The 6,706-nt window shown below is 36.3% G+C and overlaps 1 long non-coding RNA gene across 1 annotated transcript; it reads left to right on the top strand.

Annotated features, from left to right (window-relative positions):
* The first annotated feature begins 1,086 nt into the window (after window positions 1-1,086).
* Window positions 1,087-3,318, top strand: LOC133739470 (uncharacterized). Its single transcript, XR_009860650.1, has 2 exons — window positions 1,087-1,292; window positions 1,384-3,318. It is a non-coding gene; the product is annotated as an uncharacterized LOC133739470 (long non-coding RNA).
* Window positions 3,319-6,706: the final 3,388 nt, after the last annotated feature.

Raw genomic sequence — 6,706 nt, 5'->3', positions numbered from 1 at the left:
TACAAACTCATTCTTTAGAGTCTTATATTACATTATACAAAGTTTACAAACTAAACTGAATAGCAATTCAATAAGTAAACAACGCCACCCCACTCACTACACAGCGGAAGACTAACAAGTGCGTACGATAATTAAGTTCCTAAACTTATGACTGCAACGGCAAGGGACCATAGCTCCATCACGTTTACCCTAACCTGCAGAATAGACCCCTACACCATTGAATACGGGTTGAAACAACAAACCCGGTAAGCTTATGAAAGCTCGTGTGAGTAAACTCAAAACAACAAAGAAGAAGCACATGCTTAAACCATCTCAACCTAACAAAATAGTTATACAATTATCACAACAAAAACATCAAGTTCATATCATATAATATTATACTCACGTACGTTAATTCAAATCTAAAACCCATATGCTTTGACTCTCAACTGGTGCATTCAATTTTACAAATGTTCGCTAAACAATCAAACTCAAGTAACATTTTAAAACATTAAAACTCCAATAATCCAATAACATCCTCCATTTATCTCAACCGAATAATTGTCACCTCAGTGACAATTCAAAATATTGAAATCTCAACAACCACTTCTCGAAAATGTAAAGCACTTATAAATCAAAAATCCCTACATGTGAATTAGTTCAGGAGATCACACCAAAAATACATCAAGCAAATCATAGTAATCCTTGCATGTCTTTTAGTTCAAGAGATTACATTAAAAACAATCAATAGAAGCTATAGTAATCCCTGCATATCGTTTAGTTCAGGAGATTACATTAAAAACAGTCAATTCAGAAAAATAGTAATCCCTGCATATAATTTAGTTCAGGAGATTATGAAAGAAAACAAGCAAGTCAATAATAGAAATAAACTAAAAATCAATATCGTTCATTGTGACGACCTAGATTTTAAATAGGATATGTTATCGAATTGTTTCTTTGTCCTTCTCTTTTGTGTGTTTTGTTTTTCTGACTAGGATTTGGTTTTTATTTCAGATTTTTATCTCTATAGTTGGTTATTTACTTTATTTGTTTTAGACTTATCTGTTTAGAAAGCTTAGTCACAATCTAATGAGACAACACGTGCTATTCACTCCTTCATTCCTGTGCCTTTCTTTTTCTCAACGAGAAACATCATGCCTACTTCCTCTTCCACCGCTTCTTTTGCCTCAAAGACTGACCTCCATTCACTCACCCAAAGGTCAAAATCTACACTTTTCCAATAGCTTCAGAGAGATTGCTGTGAAACCCACCGACCTCGAATTGAATTCCTTGGTTACTTGCAGCTATCTCTAGTAAGTCGAATTTTCCATCTTCTAAAACCCACTCCTTCTGTTTCTGCCTTTCTTTGATTTTGGGTTTAATTTTGTCGAAAATTTGGTTTAGGTGGTTGGAATTGCTGATTATCGAGTGGGTATTAGCATTTTGATTTGGGTTGCCGCGTGTAGCAGTGGATTGGGGTTTTGTTAGTCGCTGAACTAAGGCTTGATGTAGGGAAGACAAAACTTTCTTATAGCTTAGTTTCTATTCTGGTGTGTACGTAGTGAGTGTGATTGCTTTGGAATGTTTTCTTTACGAATTGGTATGAGATTATTGTTTTGGGTATTAATTGATTTGTAAGTGGAAATCTCGTTTGATAGGGAATGCTTTCCCTTCGTGCAACTTTGATTTCTTTGTTTTGGCATGAATTAATGATGCCTTGTTTCATATGATCATTACCTCTGTTCTTTTAGTTTGATCTGAAATAGGCTTTGAGCAAAAGTTTTGACAATGATATTTGGAAGCATCTCTCTTTCTCTCCCAATTTTCTCATGTTGATTAGTCACTGATTTGAATGAAGGAGCAGTTGTGCTCTTCGTTTTTTTATATCTTTATTCTTGGCTTTTGGACATCAACATGGAACTAGTTTTTGTGCTATAATTGCTGGAATTCTTCAAAGTTCACACGAGAACTATATTATGGTGTTGTTCTCCTTTTAACGCTAGGCAGCTAAAAATTTATATATATAGCTGCTGCAGATCCAAGAATACCTATCAAAAACTGATTGTTAACAAATGTTTGTTTTTACTAAGGTTTTGAATCAACTCCTTCCTTACTTACAATCTGTTTCATCCAAACAATAATTTTCCCATTAGAGCTTTGTCTATACTTTATGCTTACTCACCTTCTCTTTTAACTGAAAGTATTGTCTGAAAAAGGGATTTGTTCTTTTCAATTATGTTTACAACAAGTAAGGGATTTTATTCAAAAGATTGTTGTTTTGGACTGATTTCGAATTTGTTTTGTTGGCAAAAGCTGTTAAGTTTCCATTCATGAGAGTATTTGGAAACAAGTTCCATTCTTTGACTATTCTTTCATTTTATCTGAGAGTTCAATTTTAAACCTTATCTTGGCAGAACTCTATTGAATTTGAAAAGAAAAGAGATTTGAAGTTCTTATCGGAACTCTTTTGACTGTTCAGTTTGGTTGGAGAGACAAAAGGTTTCTGGAAAGAATTTTGGATTTGAAATCGTTTTATTTGGTTAGGCTCGGGAAAAGTTAAGTAGGGATTGTGCTTCCCTAGGGTGAAAGACCCAAAACCTGATCAGGATCCGCTTGTACGGGGTGTGCTCGGTGGCCTTAATACGAGCAATGGGCTCTAACTGGAAAAAAAGATGGATTTTCAAGGATTTCGTTGGGATTTAAGACGAGTTTTACTTGTCCCAACATATTTGAAGGTTTACCAGGACAGTTTTGGTTTTATATTTACTCTTCTCTTCTGGTTCAGTTGTTTATGGAACTGTTTTAAGCTAGTTTGTGTTTTTGTTATAAAGATGAGCCTTGTTATAACTTATATCAATTGTGTCATTGTTTTCTTTCCAAAGAATTTCAGCAGTAACTTTTAAGGTTTAATTCCATTAGCTTCTCCCTTTCTATGTGCATTCTAAATTAGAATCTTTGCTATACTAATCTTTTGTTGTACCTACTGAGCTTGTGAAGCTCATTCCCTATATTCTTGTTGTGATTTTCAGGAAAGACGTCCATGAGTGGACGTGGTAGTGAGATACCAGAATTGTCTTGAGCAGAAAATGTTGGAGCTTTGTTTTGCTTGTGAAGTGTGTGCTGGACCTTGCTTTTCTTGTTTAAATGATTGCTCCCTGGTGCTGGATGTTCCTCATTCCAGAATTTTGTTTTTTTTTGTGTTTGCAATGTACATATGTTGTAAACGAAGTGTTAACCTGGAGCATTCTTTTGTAGTGGAAAACTTTGTAATCAAGATACTCTTTTGAGCTTGTAAGATGTATTACTTTTCTCCCAGATTTTAGAAAAACTTTCTGAGAAGTGTTCCTTTGGAATTTTGTTAAAAAGTCTTGTTCAGTGAAGGTTTAGAAACATGCTTTTAAGCTAGAGTTGAAAACTTCCAGCTTCCTTTGTTTCTGCTGTGATCACAGATTTGTTCTTACTTCAAAAAAAAAAAAAAAAAAAAAAAAAAAAAAAAAAAAGCCTTACTCTAATTTCAGGTTTTAACCTCCACTTTAGTCATGACTCAAGGTTGGGTTGTGACATTCATCTACTAATAACACCAAACACCACATCAACAATCTCAAACATCAATCACTCAACAATAATCCATAACCTTTTCATAACAATCACCACATCAATTATCACCACCTTGGTACTACTATATAGATTATCACCACCTTAGTTATCGCCACTTTGGTACTACTGTATAGATTATCACCACATTGGTCACCACCTTGGCTATCATCACAGTGTATATAAATTCACCACTCTCAAAACAATATCGAAAACCTTTTCAAAATATTGTTTGCACACCTCAACAATTCACAAATCGTACATATTCCTTTCAAAACTTAAATCTAACAACACCGTCATTTCCCTTTTCAAATTCATTTATTTTCTTCAAAATCACATCTCAACCCAATAGTGATAAAATCACGCAAAACAATGTTTTCCACTTCTCCAAACAATTCCAACTATATTTCACAATCTACTCAAACCGAAAATCATTTGTAACAATCCTTGTTTTTACTTACCCATGAACCGCTGACGATCTAGTTCATATAATTTAAAACAAATATTAATTTTGCGACAGATATGATTTTACAGCTAACAGTTTACTCTACTAACTATCACTCAACTAATTTATCACAAAAAAACAATGTGAGATTTACTCACCTCCAAATCCCGCTGTGTCTTCACACGTCGTACGAGATAACACAAGCACAACAATTCGTCCAAAACAACCTCGCCACGTACCTAGTCACAACAAGGTCATATTTTAACACACAAATCACAATGCAATTAAAGTTCGAAACCCCCGTTTCAACAAAAATCCGAAAGTAACACCAATCGAGGCAGAACTTCATCCGAGACCACCCAAAGTCTTCGGAACAGTCCTACGATCAATATAACAAAACTATAAGTCGATTCGACTGCCGGATCCTCACAGATCTAAAATCGAGACGATCGAAAACGGTAAAAATCCTAATAAACTCATACAATCTCCAAAAATCACGTATCATATATCAAAATGCTCGTATCGACAAGTAGATGATAAATAATACTAGGAACTGCTCTTGACATGGCCGAAACGTGGCCAAGAGCCGCCAGACCAAACTCAAAACCACCCTAATCAAACCATCCAAAATGGAGTTTATACCACGAGGATCAACTTTAATACCTGAGGTTTTGGCCAGTTCGGCCTAGATCGGTCGAAATCAAGCCTGCAAGCCGGGAAAACCTCCACCGTTGACTTTCAATTCACAATCTCGACTACCACACTCAAAATCGTCCTTCAAGGCTGGTATGGATGTGCTAAATAAGGAAAAGATTCCAAAAAGGTAAGGATCAAACCCAGACACCGCCGGAATCAGAAAACCCGATCGGGTCCGATTGCAAAATCTTCCTCGGCTCCAATCTGCTATTTCCGGCTATATTTGGCGACAATCGAGCCAGCAGGGATGACGCCGACACGGCTCTGAGATGAACTCTGGTAAACGGGTTGGAACGCCGGGTTTTGCGTAGGATCGGGTCGCGCGGAGGAGAGAGAACAGAGAGAATCAGAGGGGAGAAAAATGAAAAAAAGGAAATTATGGGGTTTTATGAAAAACTCTCGGAATTTTTTCTATTTATAGAAATTTCTCAATTTTCAAACACACATAACTTTCTCATACGATCTCCAATTTGAGCGTGCCACAGATCCACGAACTCGTGTCGATGTGCTCTACAACTTTCGTGAAGGAAGTTTTCAGAGAAAACCAATGAATAAAAAGTCAACCTTTTAACCCCTTGAAAATAAAACGTTTCGAGAACTTATTTGTCTGAAACATTTTCTCTCCACCCCTGAACCACACAATTGTCCTAACAATCAATTTACTAATCTTTAGAAAATCATCATAAATTAATAATGAATTTCCAGGATATTACAGATTTGGTTTAGGTTTTTCATTCATGACTTAATATTGTTGTAGCCCGGCTGTTCGGGTGAGTCATTTTGTTATGTTCCACCCACTTTGATAATTAAAAAAATAAAATAAAAACCTAATAACATTTTGTTGTCCCACCACCAACAACAATGCATCTCAAACAATCCATCCGCACCCAAACTGATGCCGGTCTTTTCTGCTACTATTGGTATCTCATGTAGTTCTGCTACCCCTGCGGCTAATTTTAGCTGGCTGATCACCCTCATTCATATTTGTCATCAGGATCTAAGTACTCAAGACATATATTCTTTGATACTTTTTGTCCATTTACCCCATTTCTAGGGATTTTTTTCCCACTAACCCCATTGAGTTTTTTTAATTCTCTCTTACCCAATACACTCTAAGGGAGTCTTCCCTAATACCCCATTAAGATTTTTTTTTTGTTTTTGATTTTTTTTTAATACCATTTTACCCCTCACCCCTTATTTACTTAGAGAGAGAGAGAGAGAAAATAGAAGAGAGAGAAACCATAGGAGACTTCGCCGGAGCCCGTCACCGGTCGCCGGAATCCAGCTAACTTTTGCCGGATTCCGGTCACCGGATTCCGGTCACCTGCCGTCGCCTACCGGATTTTTCTGAAAACCTCTATTGCCCTCCAATAGAGGGGCAATAGAGGTCTATTGCCCCTCAATAGACGTCTATTGCCCCCTAATAGACGTCTATCAACCACGTATTGCCCCCCAATAGACGTCTATTGCCCTCTAATAGAACTTTCGGTTGCCGGAATGGGAACTAATCTTTCTAAGATTAGACAAATAAAACTTTGATTAAAGAAAAAAATGAGGTAGTTACATCAATTCAAAACATATATTGCCCCCCAATAGACGTCTATTGCCTCCCAATAGAACTTTTAGTCGCCGAAATGGGAACTAATCTCCCTAAATTTAGACAAATAAAACTTTAATTAAAGAAACAAAAAAGGATATTACATCAATTCAAAACGTCTATTGCCCTCCAATAGACGTCTATATTACATCAATTCAAAACGTCTATTGCCCCCCAATAGATGTCTATTGCCCTAATAAAATTTTTCTTTCTTTCTTTCTGGGCCTTCTGCCCCATTACAAATACAGCCTTAAAATTGTTTGCTGCCTGAATTCACATAATGATACACTTTTCCTTGGGCTTTTCAGGTCTTGGAGAAGAGAATGTTGTAGAAGTTCTGACATTATGTCTTGGCCCCTGCAAATTTTGAATTGTTGCTGTTAGATTTATATTGC

This window comes from Rosa rugosa, chromosome 3 (assembly GCF_958449725.1).
Source record: "Rosa rugosa chromosome 3, drRosRugo1.1, whole genome shotgun sequence".
Lineage (NCBI taxonomy): Eukaryota > Viridiplantae > Streptophyta > Magnoliopsida > Rosales > Rosaceae > Rosa > Rosa rugosa.
This window is presented reverse-complemented; position numbering and strand designations above follow the sequence as displayed.